This window comes from Triturus cristatus, chromosome 12, assembly GCF_964204655.1.
Source record: "Triturus cristatus chromosome 12, aTriCri1.1, whole genome shotgun sequence".
Classification (NCBI taxonomy): Eukaryota; Metazoa; Chordata; class Amphibia; order Caudata; family Salamandridae; genus Triturus; species Triturus cristatus.
This window is the reverse complement of record NC_140595.1, coordinates 717,949,738-717,967,367: the sequence shown is the minus strand read 5'-3', so window position 1 is coordinate 717,967,367 and position 17,630 is coordinate 717,949,738. Positions and strand designations below refer to the sequence as shown.

General features: G+C 38.4%; 2 non-coding genes across 2 annotated transcripts; one reads left to right on the top strand and one right to left on the bottom strand.

Moving 5' to 3' along the window:
- The first annotated feature begins 15,547 nt into the window (after positions 1 to 15,547).
- On the top strand, positions 15,548 to 15,629 carry TRNAL-AAG (transfer RNA leucine (anticodon AAG)). The gene has a single exon. It is a non-coding gene; the product is annotated as a tRNA-Leu (tRNA).
- A 270-nt stretch (positions 15,630 to 15,899) lies between these two features.
- On the bottom strand, positions 15,900 to 15,981 carry TRNAS-UGA (transfer RNA serine (anticodon UGA)). Its single transcript has one exon. It is a non-coding gene; the product is annotated as a tRNA-Ser (tRNA).
- Positions 15,982 to 17,630: the final 1,649 nt, after the last annotated feature.

Below are 17,630 nucleotides of genomic sequence, written 5' to 3'. Positions count from 1 at the left end.
TAGCACACATGCACTGTTACGTACATCCCTGCAGTCTTCATGCAGTTGTGGAAATCTCCTTGCTCATGTCTCTTGCAGCTGACAATACATAGTCTGCAGAAACACACTCTTGGGACACACGCAGCAGCTTCTCCAACACTCCCATGCGCACTACTCAGGACTGTGTGTAATGCAAACACATTCAACGTCACCAAGGCCTCATTTTCTGTGCTTTGAATTTGCAAATCAAATTCTGTTTTTTACTTAGAAGCACACCATGAGGCTGTGTGCGCACAGGAATTGAGGCCACAGATATAATTTTTGTTGCAGTTGTTCTGTTAAAAAATGCACTTGCAGGAAAGGGGCAGCTTGTTTTTTTTCAACTGTGGTAGTTAGCACTGTGCACAAATTAGTAAATCACAAATGAGAGACAAATGGAAAAACATTTGAAATAAATGAAAAGTAAAAAAAAATATTTTAATGAATTATAATTACAAAAAGGAATTTTGTTTAGTTCCTTGCAGGTATTGCTGAGCAACAGTGAAAAAAAAATGCCTTTAAGGACAAGAAAGAGGAAAGAAAAGCAACAACAAGTAAATCTGGACAAAACTGGGAAAAAAAAATAGCAGGAGAAGCTGGTGATGGTAAAAAGAAAAAGTCTACTGGTAAGCAGAGCAGAGATTTCTTAAAAAAGATTTTCAAAAAACAAAAAAATGACAAAAATAACTGTAAAACAAACAGAGTTTTATGTACAAAGCAACAACACAGTCAACAGCAAAAAAAAAAGCTAATGTACAATCAGAAGTATGTCAAACTGATTTAACACGAAAATTAGATTTTAAAAAACATTCGTCGAAAAATGTTTCATAGAAGAGTGATGTTAAATTTGCTAAAGGATGTGAAAAAATATAAGAAAAAAACAAAATTTATTAAGAAAAAAAAATTTATAGAAAATATTGTAAGTAAGGCTTTGGAAATAAAAAGAAAACTTTTTATTCTAATTTTGAATAGGATGCGTAGATTAGATAAATTAGTGAATGCAATGAAGTCACAAAGCAAAAGGAAAAGAGAAGTGAAAAAAAGTAACTTTTGTAAAGTGTTCTTGGGAGAATGGAAACACAGTTCAAGTACTGAACCATTTTTTAATGAAGAGAGTTATCTTCAAAGTAATAGTTTGTTGCATGCAGTTGACACCAAAGGTAGAGCATATGAAGTTAAGGATGGTTGTGTGATGCAAAAAGAGAAAATGGTCCCAAGAAATGAGGAAGAAGTAATGGCTGCTGAGGCTATGGGGAGACGTCCAAAAGCCCCAGTGTACACTTGGAACTGTAGTAGTATTTGTACTGTGCGTCAGGAATCTATTGATAAATTACGTGACTTTCTAAGAGAATATAGTAAAAAGAGTGTAAAACAGAAGATGAAGGTGCTACAAACACTAGATCCATGCAGAGTGAGAGAAAATACTGGTTTGCAGGGACATTCTCTGGCTTGTCTATCTAGAAAAGTGTGTAAAAGTGTTTTTCATCATTTTAGGATGCTGGCTGTTCATCATACTGAAATGAGAAAGTTTGTGAGAACATTGTATTTTGCTAAAAGTCCAGCAGTAAAGTTGAATGAGTTGAATAATGCTCTGTTCCGTGGATCTGTATCAGATGTAGTGAAGGTTACTGATGAGATTCAGTTTTGTTACTTTGGTCCAGAACAAGAAAGTGCAGAAAAGGACACAGTAAATGAGGAAAATGAGGAACAGAATGTAGAACTCATTATTACTAAAACTTTTGAGGATGAAATGACAAAATTTACTATCACCTCTAATGAAAGACCAAATATTACTTGTATTTGTTGCCGCAGAAGTCATTATAAAATTCAAACAAGGAATGTTGATCTGTATAAAAAAAGTGAAAATGAAGATAATTATAAGTGGAAGGATTTTGCAACATATATATTTCTTGAAAATTGTTTTGAATTGGGTGAAGATCAGCGTATTTGTAAATACTGTTATAATAAGTTAGAAGAAAATAGAATGCCGACCAGAGCTGTACATAATAATTTAGAATTGGATGCTATTCCTGCTGAACTTTCTGAATTAAATACATATGAGTCTATACTCATTCAATGTGTTCATCCGTTCCAGACCATAGTACGTATGGAGCCCAAAACTAGTAAATTACCTCCTTCTGATTTACTGAGAGGTTTAAAAGGAAGAGTGGTGTATTTGCCCTTGGATTTGAAAAACAATATGGAAACTATTGATGCAGATATTTTGGAAACTGAACCATTAGTAATTCTGGTTAATGGTGTACCTACAAAGAATAAGAAGATTTGGCAGGAGCTGGTGGATGTACGAAAAGTACAAAGAGCAAATTTGTATTTGAAAAAAAATAATAAATGGTATGAATTAATTTATATAGAAGAAGAAGAAGAAGATTTACAAGAAGACACAGAAACACCAACTGGTCAAATTGAAAAAGTGGACAAGTCAAAGGAAGAAGAAATTTATTAACATTTTAGCATACATCCTCTTCATTCAAAAGAAGTTATGGGAGACACTATTGATCTGTTTCAGATGAATAAAGCAAAAGGAACTCCCGTGAGTGTATGGGAGGAGAGCTTGGAAGCTCGATGTTTTCCCCAGCTGTTTCCTACAGGAAAAGGAGGACGATACGATGAACGTCCAGAACAGATTCCAGCTTCTGAGTATCGGACTACAAGACTATATGCAGAAGATCCAAGATTTCGTCAAAGTATTCCTTATTTGTTCCATCTTTTATTTGAAAGCGACTTGTCTGCATTATCTTATGCAGTAAATCACATTTTAAAAAGTGGAGTACATTTACAAAATGTGTCTGCTAAGGATTTTATGGAGAAAGTGCAGCACCGAGATGATCATTTGGAAACACAACTGATCAATCTGATGGCTTGTCAGCGTGGGACAAATGAATATTGGTACCGACGACATGGTGCATTAAAATGCATGTTACGGAATTTAGGAACTCCTACATGGTTTCTAACCCTAAGCTATGCCGAGTACGCTTGGGATGATTTACTGGATTTTCTACGAGAGGCAAATTCAAATATTAAAAACATTGAATACAAGACAGCTGGAGAACTGTGCTCATTGGATCCAGTTAATGTTTGCAGATATTTCAATCATAGATTTGAGGCTATGATGTCCTTCATCTGCAATAAAAAAAATCCACCTCTTGGAGAAGTAGTGGATTTCTTTTGGAGAAAAGAGTACCAGGCAAGAGGTGCTCCTCATATTCATATGCTGTTGTGGATCAAGGATGCCCCAAAGTTTGGAACAGATACTGATGAAGCAGTGTTATCTTTCATTGAAGAATATGCAACATGTGCTATACCTAAAAGCACAGAAGAGAAAAAGTTAAAAGAACAAGTTTTACGTTTCCAAAGTCATCGGTGTGGAAAATACTGTCGACGGAAGTACAAGACGAAAGATAAATTCTACACAAAGTGTCGATTTGGATTTCCTAGACCTGTTCTTTCAAAAGGAAGAGTCAACAGTTTTATGTCAGCTGTGCGACATACTATAACCAGAAAATCTCCCAAAAATACCTACAACCTAAAAAGAAATGAAGAGTCAAAATTTATAAATGACTTCAACCCAGTCATTTTATCCATGTGGAATGCTAACATGGATATTCAGTATGTGGCAGATAATTCTATTGCTGTTGCTCGGTATGTGACATCTTACATCACTAAATCTGAGAAAACAGAATTGAAGGAAATGTGGGAAGAGATTTATCACGAGAAGACTGTCAGTAAGAAGCTGTACAGTTTCAGTTTAAAGATGTTATTGCATCGAGAAATTGGATCCTACGAATGCTCAGATAGGTTATCATCTGCAATTCTTTACTCGAAATCCAGAAGAATAATTTGGGTAAGCTTAGGCCTTGCAGGAGTGAGAAATCGGGTACTGAAATCTGTTGGAGAAATTGAATATTTGGCCGAGAATGACCCAGAAAGTACAGATATTTTGAAATCAAACATGTTGGACACATATTACCCAAAGAGAAGTCATCATCTTGAGAACATGTGTCTCTATGAAGTGCTGCAGAACTACATTTTTTCACGGAAAGCCACAGAAGACATCAACAATGGAAAATATAAAGTCATTGGTGAGGAAGGATGTTTGGTGAAGCAAACAAAAGGAAGTTTGATAAATCACAGGAAGCTGAGTTGCGACACTCCTGACAAAAAGGAATTTTACTATTTGGCTCTTTTACAGCTGTTTAAACCATGGCGTTCAGAGGACGAACTACTGGGAGAATTTCAAAGCTATGAAGATTCTTTTAATGCTAGCAAAGACAGTATAGAATGCAGTACTTTCACAACTTATGTCCAAATGTTAAATGAAGAAAATGAACAGGAAGCAAAAATTGCAGCTGAAGTAGCTAGAGACAGTTCTCAAGACAGCCAAAGTTCAGGAACACTTAGTCAAGATCCCCTAGGACAACCAATCATAGAAAATGAAGCTGCAGTAGCCATGACTGATGTAGAAACGGCTATGAATCAAGCACAGGAAGATTCAATCGACTTACTAAATCTGGAACAACAACTGAATGAAGAACAAAAAGAAATTTATGAAGAAGTCATCAAAAAAATCGATCATGGATTACTACATGAAAAGAAAGAGTGCTCATGCACATCATTTGAACCAATCAGGATGTATGTGAGTGGACAAGCTGGAACTGGTAAAAGTTTCTTAATAAAAGTCATCAGAAGCTACCTACAGCAAAAAACAGCTTCAAATTTGTCTTGTGTGGTAACTGCTCCAACTGGGTTAGCAGCCTATAACATAAAAGGAATTACCTTACATCGCTTGCTAAAGTTACCAGTGGAGCATGAGAACAAAATAGAATACCACAAGCTAACTGGCGAAGCATGCCTCGAAGTTTCAAGAGTGTTGAAGAAGATGCAAGTTCTCATTATTGATGAGGTGAGCATGGTTTCAAATTTAATGCTTGCCTTTGTGCATTTAAGAATGCAACAAATTCTTAAGAGAGACTATGACGTGTTATTTGGAGGTAAACACGTCATAGATTTTGGAGATCTTTTACAGCTCACTCCAGTTAAAGGACAACCAGTGTTTAATACTGTGACACATGAAGACACGAAGAAGTCATTAGGAAGCATTGGTAATGCGAATATTTGGTCATTCTTTGAGTACAAAGAACTCACTACCAATATGAGACAAGCAAACGACGAAGATTATGCAAGTATTCTGAAAGATATCAGAATTGGACTACTCACAGAAGTTGGCAAAAAAGCATTACAGAGTCGGTTGCTACATAATTTATTTCCAAATGAAGAAATAGTTGCAGAGAAAATATACCAGAACATTGCAGAAAAAAATACTGTAATCTGCTTAATGCCAACACTACGTGAGTGCTCAATATTCAATGAGGAACTTTTGAAATTGGAAAAGGAAGAGATTAAGAAAATGGAAGCAGAGGACAAAATTCAGCATGAAAGAATTACTTTTACATTAACAGGCAAACTGAAAAATAAATTGGATTCACTAGAGAACATTTCCAAAACAGCTGGATTAGAAAAAAATCTATATGTTTGCATGAATTGTCGAGTGATTTTAAGGAGAAATTTGGATGTAGAAAAAGGTTTAGTGAATGGAGCTATGGGAAGAGTTGTGGGTTTTATTAATTATCAGAAAAAAGAAGGAATTGAATGTTTAAAAATAAAATTTGATCAGATAGAAGTTAAAGACATTTGTCGTTGTTCAGTTCGTTTCATGCTTGTGAAAGACTTATATGTACGTAGGAAGCAGTTTCCGTTTTCTCTAGAATATGCTGTAACTATTCACAAGTCTCAAGGATTGACTGTAGATAGTGCTTTTGTAAACATTGGTTCTACTGTGTTCAAAGAAGGTATGGCATATGTTGCTTTGTCACGAGTGAAAACATTATCTGGTTTATTTATGATAGACTTTGATGACTCAAAAGTTAGTGCTGATACAAACTGTGTAAAGGAGTATAATAGATTAAGAAGAACCTATGCTCCTCATTTAGGTCAGTATCCTGTGATTGAAAAACATGTTGTTTGTCGGAAAAGGAGATTTGAGAATATCTGTAATGTGGATGAACAGAACAAAAAAAAAAGGACAGTGATGTGATAGCAAGGAAAAAGAAAAAGGACAGTGTTGAAGAGGTTGTTGGTTGCCATTTTGAAAATAGCTCTGGTGTCAACTGCTTTGCAAATGTAGTGCTGAATGTTGTATTTTATCTTGAAAAGTTGCTAGAACAGATAATAGTAAATCATGGAAAAAGATTGTGTTCTCTGCTGAGTCTCCTTTATGAGAAGCTGAGTAATGATAAAACTGAAATAGAAAGTGCTACTGATGTTAGAAATCTTTTAGATGTATGTTCTGGTTCTACACAGTTTAAAGAAAATGTCCAGCAAGATGCTCAGGAATTCTTAATATATATTTTGAGTGTACTAGAAGATGAAGGAGTAGAAGTAGAAAACTTATTTGGTGTCTCTTACAAATGGGAACATTGCTGTGAAAACTGTATGAACACATGTAGTAGTAATGTTGATTCAGAAAGTTCATATTTTTACCATTACCAGAAAGTAAATCAGTGACTTTTAGTAAATTAGTTAAAGATGCCAATCACAACATGGAATGTTCTGGATGTAAATCAGACATGTTTTCCACATTATTTTTACAGAAATATGGTCAGTATGTAATTTTAATGATGCAACGATGTAGAGCTGATGGTTCAAAATTGGACACTTTAATAAAGAAGTTTACAGGACAGCAATTATCAATTTCTGGAAAAACTTTTGTTACAGTTGCAATAATTTTTCATGAAGGACCTACTGTAACTTCTGGGCATTACACAGTTTATCTTAAATGTGAAAAAGGCTGGACACTGTGTAATGATTCCCAATTGATTTTCAAGCAACGTTTGCCTTATGATTTACCCAATTCTTACTTAATTTTTCTGAAACCTAAATTTTGAAAACTAAAAACTGCATCTGAAGAAAGCATTTTTTGTAATTTTAAAGGATTATAATTGAAGATATCACTTAAAAAGGATTTTGAAATTACTATTTCGCCTAAAGGAAAAGTAATAAAAACAATTGTGGACTCCTTTGACAGAAATTATTTTGGCATGTGTGCTTTTGCGACAAGGTTTAAAGACGGTTTGTCTAGAAAAATTTTATTCATCTAGAGAAGTACTTGTAATATATATGTAATATTTCTAACAAGGTATATTTTAGTGAGGAAAGTTTTAGGGCTTTTTTTTAAACAATCTTTCAGATTGTTTTTTTTTTTGCCCGCTGTTAAATGATGAATACAATTGTTTTCACTATTTTAAGTGAAAAATAAAAAATTCTGAAAACAGCAAAAAAAGGGCAAAAAATTGCTTTGTAAAATATGTAAAAACATGTAATGCTTTTTGTAATGTATGATTGAATATTAATACTTTTTTTCTTTTTTTGCAGAACTGCAAAGAAAAAATAAAAATAAAATTCTGTTCCCTTGCAAAATACTTTTAAAAAAAAAAAATTCGAATTTTTTTTTTTTTTTAAAAATAAGTGGAAAATGTTAGTATTATTCAATCCTCCCTTTTCATGCTTCCATTTCTTCACCTGTTTTTGTACATTAAATTTAAAAAAAAAAAAAAAAAATTAAAAAAAAAACCTTGGGGGCGTGCAGGGTGCGCGCACCTCAAAAAAAATTTTTAAAAAAATTCCCCCCAAAAAATTTTTGGGGGTTTAGTTTAGAAGTGGCTCTTAAAAGAGCCCTTGAGTTAATGAAGGGAAACAGGAAGAGAAAAACGAAAAAAAAGAAAAAACATCTATGGCCTACTGCACTCATGGGCATCAAATTTTCTCTGAATGAGATCAAGACTGGTCTCACACACAGAAATAAGTTTACCGCAATCAGTGCAGCGTGTGGACAACCTAGCAAAACAAGGTGGTCCAAAACGAGGTGTGGAAGAAGGCAAAGGCACCACTGCAGAAGAAGTGCTCGGCTGAGCTGCCGAAGATGTGCTCGGCTGAGCTGCTGCAGATGTCGTCGGTAGAGCAGGTGGAGGGTTTGCTCCAGAAGCTCGACGAAAAGTCACTGGATGCATTTTGTCAACATGCCTCAACATAGTGTGAATGCTAAAAGAATATTTCTTGTTAGGATTCCCACGTGACAAGACTTTTTGACAAAGTACACATGTAACTTTAGGTGCATTTACCTTTTTTTGTCCCTCTGGAAAAGTGAAAAACTGCCATATAAAGCTGTCTTTCTGCTTCCTGCTCTTCTGCCTCTCAAGAGTGTCCTGGTCACTGTCTGAAGATGGTTGCTGTTCAGCCATTGTCTCTCAACAACAGAATAGCTCCTTCTCCAAAGGAATCAGAACTAATAATGAGGGGAGTAGGTGTGGTTTGGGAAGAATCTGGAACTGAAAGTACTTCAAACCAATCAAAAGTGATGATTCTTGATCACATGACTTGCCATGAGGGGATTGGGTGTGGTGTCGAAACAATTAGAAACTGAAAGTAATGATAACCAATAAGAAGTGCTGTTTTATTATGCATAAACCCGAGGTGCGCACACTGCGCAAGGTCCGAGCGCGCACCTCGTGATTACGTATGCGCGAACACGTAGGAGCGCATGTGCATATGTCATATGCGCGTACGTAGCGCGCATACGTTGAACACGCGTATACGCGTCTGTACTGGGTGCGCGCTCCCAGCGCGCACTATGACGTATATTTGCGTACGTAAATAACGTACGATGGTATTCATAAAAAACGTACGAAATTGTACTAGGAGCGCGCTCAGAGAATTTATATATAAAAAAAAAAAAGTGGAGAAAAATTAATTGCAAAAATTAAAAAAACTGTTCAACTTTATCCTAATTGAAATTTTTTTTAAAAAGCAAAAACAAATAAAAAGATACTGATAATATATAAAAGAATACATAGGAATTTTATTTTTAATAAAAAAAATGTTTTAATAATTAAATAATACAAAAATTAGCATTTAAAAAACCGTACAAATTCACTGAAAAAACCAAAGGTTTCACACGTTATAGTTAGGAACTAGCATTTAAAAAACCTTGCAAATTCACTGAAAAAACCATAGGTTTCACACATGTTATAGTTAGCTGGACATTTCACTCGTGAAAAACCAATGAAATTCCCCCGTTATAGTTAGTTCAGCTAACTATAACTCGCGCCCCCGCAATGCACTGCTGATGACGTCACATATTACATCACTCATGACATGGTCAGTGACATCACTCATGACATCACTGATGACATCTCAAATGACATCACTGATTACATCATTCAGTGGCACATCCCTGACCTGAGGGCTACCTCTCTGTCAAATTTCAAGTAATTCTGTTCAGCCGTTCGGGCTGTAGCTCGGACTAAAAGTCCTATGGAAAAATGCATGGGGAAAACGCGTTTTGGGACCCCCCTTTTTCTCAGCCCCCGCTTGACGAATCCCCCCGAGACTTTCAGGGAAGGAGCGGAGCGGAGCGCCCCACCTATTTTGAGAATTTCGCGAGGATTCATCAATCGGCGCCAAAGTTATTCCAAATAGAATGTTGCGGATTTCCTATGGAAACACGGTCCTAACTATAACTATCTACTGGCGACCGCCAGTAGATAATATAGATATATATATATATATATATATTCAAACAACAAGGTTATTCCTTTAATGGGAGCCCCAGACCCTGGCAAGGTGTCTCAGTGTCACAGGAAGGAAGCCTTCCATAGATACATCACAGCACTCACTTCTCTCCTGAAAAGAATTACATTGACTCCCAGTTGCAAAGTTTTCAAGTGCTTTATACCACATAGAGATATGCTGACGGATAGCTCACTATGCCAACACGATTCTGGTCTAACTGAGCGTTGGTCACATGTGAGTCTCTCTGTATTTAAAAATGACCATCTGTTTGCGCACTTGGAAACAGGAGTAAAACAATTTTACACTTGCAACTGGAAGTCGGTGTTCAGAGGAGGAGAAGTGAGTGCCATATGATGTATAACTATTTAGATAGATAGATAGATAGATAGATAGATAGATAGATAGATAGATAGATAGATAGATAGATAGATAGATAGATAGATAGATAGATAGATGGATAGATAGATAGATAGATAGATAGATAGATAGATAGATAGATAGATAGATAGATAGATAGATAGATAGATAGATAGACTCTGAACGATCCGCTAAGAGAATAACAAGCCAGTCCTGATGAGATGCAAATTCAATGTTTATTTGGCAGAAAACAAGCTAGACACGTTTCAACCTCTCATGGGGTCTTGGTCACATGGTTATTGCTCATTTTTTAGTGTTTAAAACCAACACTTCTCACAGGACGCGACAATGAAGGAACGAGGGGAAAGACTATGTGTTCGTAGTTCACTCATTGTTCAACATTTGTAGTCATTCTATTCATTTTCACATAATTTAAATATATGAGTAAAAGAACATTGCTGATTCGTGTATTTGATAATGGACGAGAAAAGTACATTAAATACAATTCTACATTTTAAATCGATTAAATGTGTTGTTTATTTCTAGATTTGCTTATAACTGGTCGACAAGAAACAAGTAGCTCTATATATGTTGTCATTGTTATGTCATATAATACATTCATTACGGATACAGAGTGAATGAAAAATAATCCCTTTTAATATAGTACTGTACCTGGAGACTGCAGTTGTAACAGACGTTTGCGTTCGACATTCTGACCAGAATAATGTGTGTTGTTGTCCCGACCAAGATATTACTTAAAATTAGTTAATTATATGCAATTCATTCTAACACTCTAGTGGCAATTGTGCGTTTTTGCTATTTCAAATAGAAGAGACAAACTACCGCTGTTTAGGTAGAGTTCCTAGAGACTACAGTTCATTACAGATCTTTACATCTAACATTTAATCCACACTGATGTGTGTTGGTGATGCAACAACGGTATTAATAACAAATATTCATAGATCATTTGAAATTCATTATAACGCTGTAGTGGCAATTGTATGGTTTTACTATCTTGAGTATGAGAGACAAACACTCACAGCCTCCTTTGAGGTGACAACATTCCTACCGCTAGTTGCTGATCTGAAAAAAGAAGAAGAGATTGTTTTACAGAACATCCTTGTTTTTCGGTGTTGTTAACTGTGTATGAGTGGCTACTCTGGACTTTTCTTTCTGCTCCGCCTCTATGATACTGTAATGAAATAGACACAATAATCAAGTAGAACTCTGTTTCATTCGGTAGCCGTTTCTATTGTTCACATGTTCATTGAACATCTATTTTCCATCTGGATATGTTACCAATACTTCCTTAAGTCACAGACAATATTAACCACAAGAGTATTTTCCCACACTTAAAATCAATCCCTAAACTACAATAAAATCACTTGTGAAATGGGGGTTTGGAGCAATCTACAGCTGATCTATAGATGTGAATTCAATTCTTCGTCAGTATTCATTCTCTGTGGGAAGATGGAACCAGCCTGTAAAATGATCCTAGATTGTATTCTGCATAATGTGGATACTAGGTTGCCACCTCTTGGATGTCTGGAGACTGAGTCCAAGCCAAAGTAGTTTGCCAGGGTCCAGTCCCCATTGTGTACATCCTGGAAGTGCTTTGCTGTACTATAATTGTGATCATTGTTAGTGATGACTCTCCAGTGTTCCAGAATTATTATCTTTACTGCAAAGGTGGGACAGCCTATGCACCATTTTCCACAAGGGCAAACTATGGCATATACAACAATTTCGGTCCCACAGTTTATTCGTTTTGGAATACTCCATTTTTTTGTTTACTCTCTGCAATGTGACCTCTTGAGTATTGTGGCTGTGTCTGCATGCCTTCCATGGACAACAACAGCCAAAGCCTCTGCCCTTTTCTAGCCAATTGGTACTTTGTGATGTGAGGTGACTATGCACTAGCATGTCCTTCAGGTAAAAGTTCTTTTGATAGGTGATTGAGGGGACCCTCCCTATTTTCTCTTTCAAGATTGCATTCTGTGTTAGAATGTCCCATCTTTTCTTGAGAATGCTCTTCAATTCAACTGCCTCACTGCAAAATTTGCATATAAATATTATGGGGCCTCCCTCCCCTTTTATGTCTCTTTTTGGGTTGGGGGCTGAAACAGGGCATCCTCCCTATTAATAGTCTCAACTTTATGGTTGGCCTGCTTTAGGGATTTGTGTGGATACCTTCTCGCCTTGAGTCTCTCAATCATTTCACCTTTGAGCTACAGTTTCTTTTGGCCCTGGGGAACTTGCTGTACGGAATGCTCCACCTCAAGCTAGTAGGATGGCAACTAGCAGCATGCAAAATTGAGTTTTCTGCCATAGTTTTTATAAACATTTCAGAAGTTAATATTCCATCTACTATTGTTAGTTTCATATCCAGAAACTCAATGCAATCCTGACTGTTTGCATAGTGAATTTCAGGTTCATATCATTCTTATTCAATTCCACCAGAAAAGTTTTCAAATCCAGCTCACTGCCCTCCCGAACAAAAAACACATTGTCAATATACCTGAGCCATATGTTTACTTTGTTAGTCCACTGTTCCATCTCTTTACTCCAGAGCACCAGCTTCTCTCACCAGCCTACCACCAAATTGGTGTAGCTTGGGGAAAATCAAGTGCCCATGGAGGTCCCTCGTATTTGTTTGAACCACTCATTTTCATTCATAAACACAATTTCGGTTAGGCAGATTGCAATCATTTTTAAAACATATGCGTATGTTCTAACATATGTATACTTCTTGTTTTTAAGAAATACTTGCATGCCTTCAAACTGGCTGTGTGTCTGATGCTAGTGTACAAACTCTCTACATCCAAGCATCCCATCCAGTGTTCTTTATTCCAATACAGATTTTTTATCTTTTGTAGAAAACCTTTGTGTCCCTGAAATGCAAATACATTCTGTTTGATGACTCTATGGGACACCTGGGAGGGTCTGTCAGATTTTGTGCACTTTGGGGAGCAGATAGAATGTGGGGTCATGGGTGTCTCATTCTTTAGAAACTGTCTTTCATCCAAATTCACTAACCGCTAATCATTCCATCCCTGTATTAGTTAAAAATACTTTTGTTGTAAATCTTTCAGATACATATATATATATTACCCAGTGCCGGGCGCCACTGGGTAGGACCACGTTTCCATTGGAAAATTATTTTTTGTTTTGCTTATAACTTTGGCGTAGTTTGGACGAATCTTTACAAAACTTTCCAAAATAAAGTCAACCCGCCGCAGCTCTTTCCTGGAAAGTTTTGTGCTGACCCATCAAGGGGGGGCTAAGAAAAAAGGGAGGTTCCCAAAATGTATTTTCCCCTTGCAACTTTCCATAGGGAAATTGAACAGCGATACCGCAAAAATGACTGAATGGAATTGAACAAAATTTGGCAGAAAGGTAGATGATGGTGCAGAAAGCACAATACACCTCATCAGTGACATAGAGCACTATATAAATACAAGTGCACTAGAGGAACTGTAATGAGTTAGACTAAGACTCATAATGATCATTATTAGGAAGCAAACAAGTGAATTCACATTAAAATAACAAGTGTGTGTGCTGACAATCATACTCTCAGAATCAGAGCCAGCCTTTGCTAAGATAGCTCCCTGGGCATGGGCGGAGAGAAATTTAAGGGGCATATTATCAAGCCAGGCGATAAAATTATTGCCGCTAAAACGGCGATAATGGGCTTGATAATATGCTCTATGGAATTCCAATTGAAGCCCATGTTAGATGTCCTTCACATCTAACATGAGCTTCAATTCGAATTCCATGGAGCATATTATCAATCCCATTATCGCCATTTTAGCGGCAGTTTTCTGCCGCTAAGGCGGCGATAATTTTATCGCCTGGCTTGATAATATGCCCCTTAGTACCCTTGCGGATGGTAGTGGATTAAATGAGGCAGCGGGGTGGTCCCTTTTGTGTTCAATGGTCAGGCCCTGGCTGAGCTGTGACTGGCCCCTGCACACAACCATTCCTGAACCTCCCCAAGCTCACCTAATTCACCGATAGCATAGTTGTCTCATGCAGAGGATGGTTTTGTTGAGGTGTGCCAGCAGGGGTCAGCGGGTGAAGGGAAGGCAAGGAAGGGGGCTAAATGGGTGTGAAAAACATCGCCAGCTGCATGATAATGAAGGACTTACCCCCCTTTAAACTGGCAAATCAGAGCGAAAAGAAAAGAGGGGCAAGGGCAATGCTGGAGCAAGATGAGAATGGCGCTGCTGTTGGCATAACCTCAATTCACACAGCTCCATGTACACCTCAGAAAATGGGTGCACTGGGCCTTGGCCCAGCTCGCCCGTGCTAAAGGCCGGTAAAGCTGATAGATGTGTCATGTGTGCATTGCCGACAGCAGCTCGGCTCGGTGCGCTGCTGCTTCTGCCTGATAAAGCCGAGGCTGCCTTTCCTGGGGTGGGCGGGGCTGATCGTGGGCCCGTCCGAGGTGTCCAATAGGCAGGACGTCCGGAGTCTCCCGAAGCCAGGTTCCCGAGGAGATACCTGATATTACACAACAGCGGCCCTGCAGAATCGAGGTGTGCAGGTTGAAGTGCATTTCACCATCCTTGGTGCTTCTTTGCTGCACGGCTCATTTACATTTAGCTTGGAGTGCAGGACGAGTGAGAACCAGGTCAAAGAGGAAAAAAACGCATCTATTGTAAATGGTTGGTTTCAGACGCTCCTGTTCTCCTTAGTTCCTTCAGAATGGCGTTCTCTACTCTTTCCTGTTTGAGCCTGTGGCTGTAGTGTGGAGTACTCGGAACTTCCTGGTGCCCCACCTCATGTGTAGCCCCCTTCATCTAGAAGCAAGTATTTGAGTTTTAAGCAGTATCATGTTATATTTTGGGGACTTTTAGTTTCACTTTTACCTTTTCAATGTTAGCTCAAAGAGCAGCAGCACATAAAGTGCACGTGAAGTGCTGCTGATTAATATGGAACACATAGTGAAGATGCCACGCAAGACATGACGTCACTTGGAAGCTGTGCATACAGTATGTCGGTGAGGCTGGGTGGGGCACTAATGCTGATGTCACCAATACTACGCAAGCTCCTCGGTGGTGGAACTTGGTGATTAGCTTTTTGAATGAACTGCTCTTTATGAGGTCTTTACCTAACAAAATATTACAGCATTATGGACAACTGCTTAGAAAATGATCAATTCACGTTGACATATAGAGCAGATGTTTCTACATTGGTTTATAAATGTAATTTCTCACAGAGTAGTGTTTTTTTCAGTAAATACTGTAGACTCAATTGGCCGGGAGAAGACATGTGAGGCGTGGGAGTAATGGACAGATAATCTTCAGGCACCACTGCCCTCTAGGCACCCGTCCTCTTCCTCGCCAAGGAGTCACCTCTATTCCTCCGATTTAATTTGTATAGGTGTCGTTTGCAGTGGTTTAATGAGTCTTCGTTCTGCATTCATTTACCGTACAATAACCTAATTTCCCACACCACAATAACCAGTTCAGAAATCCACTCCATTCCGACTCATGAATTTTACATTGACTTTTTTCCTCCGGAAGGTAGCGTGGCCGAGCGGTCTAAGGCGCTGGATTAAGGCTCCAGTCTCTCCGGAGGCGTGGGTTCGAATCCCACCGCTGCCATCAAAGTTCTTTTTTTTTTTTAATCTATTCGCTCCTGTGCTAAAATGTCCCTCTTTTAAGTGATACAACTCTTCAAATTAACTTTTCTAGACGTACATTGCCATACTGCTGTCAATGTGGAATCCAGGAAGTAGTCCGATTTCCCCATCGGATGTTTTTTACTGTAAACATTCCAAATAAATATTGTAGGACAGCCGCTCCTTATGTTAGTAAATACTGTTGTTATATGTGGTTATTTTTAACAAATGCTAGTAAAAAAAAAAAACTGCTCGTAGTCGGCAGGATTCGAACCTGCGCGGGGAGACCCCAATGGATTTCAAGTCCATCGCCTTAACCGCTCGGCCACGACTACTTCCTGTAAAGATTCGGAAGTAAAACGCTTTATATACGCAAGTTCAGCAAAAGCGATGCATAGTATTAGTGTAGAACTGTTTTAAGTCGAATTTCTAACAGTATTAAAGGGGCGTGTCTCTATGCATTTCTGTGCAACAACCAAAATAACTTCTCCAAACCTACGTTTAGGCTGCACATGAAATGGATACTGTTTCATGCCGGTGACCACGTGATAATCACCACTGTCCCTTAGCCTGTCAAAGATCCTTGTGGAACAGGAACAGTAGGACAGCGGACAGGCATAGGCCAGCAGCATATGCGAAACAAGAATTTATAAAGGCTCATCCAACAAACATTGGCAAGCCAATTGGTCTAGCCTACGTGGGATCTATTGATTTTGGTTGAGCAGAGTGTAATAGAGTGGAGGGGCATTGTGTAGAGTGGCAATGAGTAGAACGGCACTGTGTGGCAAAGAGTAACATTGTATGGCATGGAGTAGAGGTATTATGTGGAGTAGAGTGGAATTCTGTGAGCCGAGTGACACTGTGTGTAGTGGAGTAAAGTGATATTGTGTGGAGTGGGGTGGCATTGTGGGGAGTTGAAAGATGTGGAATTATATGGCATTGCCTGGGCTGTAGTGTAGTGGCGCTGTGTGGCATGAAATGGCATTGTGTCATGGGGAGTGGCACTGAGTGGAGTGAGGTGAAGTGGCATTTAGTGGCATTGTGTGGAGTGAAATTGTGTGGTGTAGCCTGGAGTCAAGTGGAAATGTGTGACATGGTGTGGAGTAGATTTGTGTGGTGTAGAATGGAGTGGACCTGTTTGACATTGTGTGGCATGTATTGGAATTGTGCGGAGTGGATGTGGGTGACATTGTGTGGGGCTGAATTGTGTGGAATGACGACATTATATGGCATTGTGTGGAAGTGAGTTTTGTGAAATTGTGTGGCATGAAGTGGAATTGTGCAGAGTGGAAATGTGTGTCATTGTGTGGAAGTATACAGCATTGTATAGTGTGAAGTGGCATTGTGTGGAGATCAGTGAATTTGTGTGGAGCTAAATTGTGTGGCGTATGCCCTAACGGACTAGGGCTGTGGATCTCAAATCTGGAGATCCCAGTTCGAGTCTTGGCAATGATGCTCAACTTCCTGTGATTCTGGGCAAATCATGTAATCTCCTGTGTCTAACAAAAATTAATGTGTAGTTGTGTAACGTAACTGGTGCTCATGTAAAGCGCTCAGATACCTGATACCTTCGGGTCAAGTTTGTGCTATAAAAAACTCTGTAAAAAAAAGCTGGAATGGAGTGGCACTGAGTAGAATGGAGTGGCACTTTGTGGAATGGAATTGAGTTGAATAGAATTGTGTGGCAAGGAATGACTGGAGCAGAATGTCATGGAGAAACATTATGTGGAGTGGAATTGAAATGTGTTTTATGGAGTAGAATAGTGTGGAGTTGTAAGGAATGGAACTGTGTGGATTGGAGTGGAACTCTGCCATTTAGTAGCGTTTACTGGCATTGTGTGGAATGCAATTGTGTGGCATGGATTGGAGTGCAGACGAGTGGCACTGTGTGGAATGGACTTGCTTGGAATTGTGTGTTGTGGAGTGAAGCTGAATTGTTTGCCATTGTGTGGTGTGGAATTGGGTGGAGTGAAATGCTTTTGTG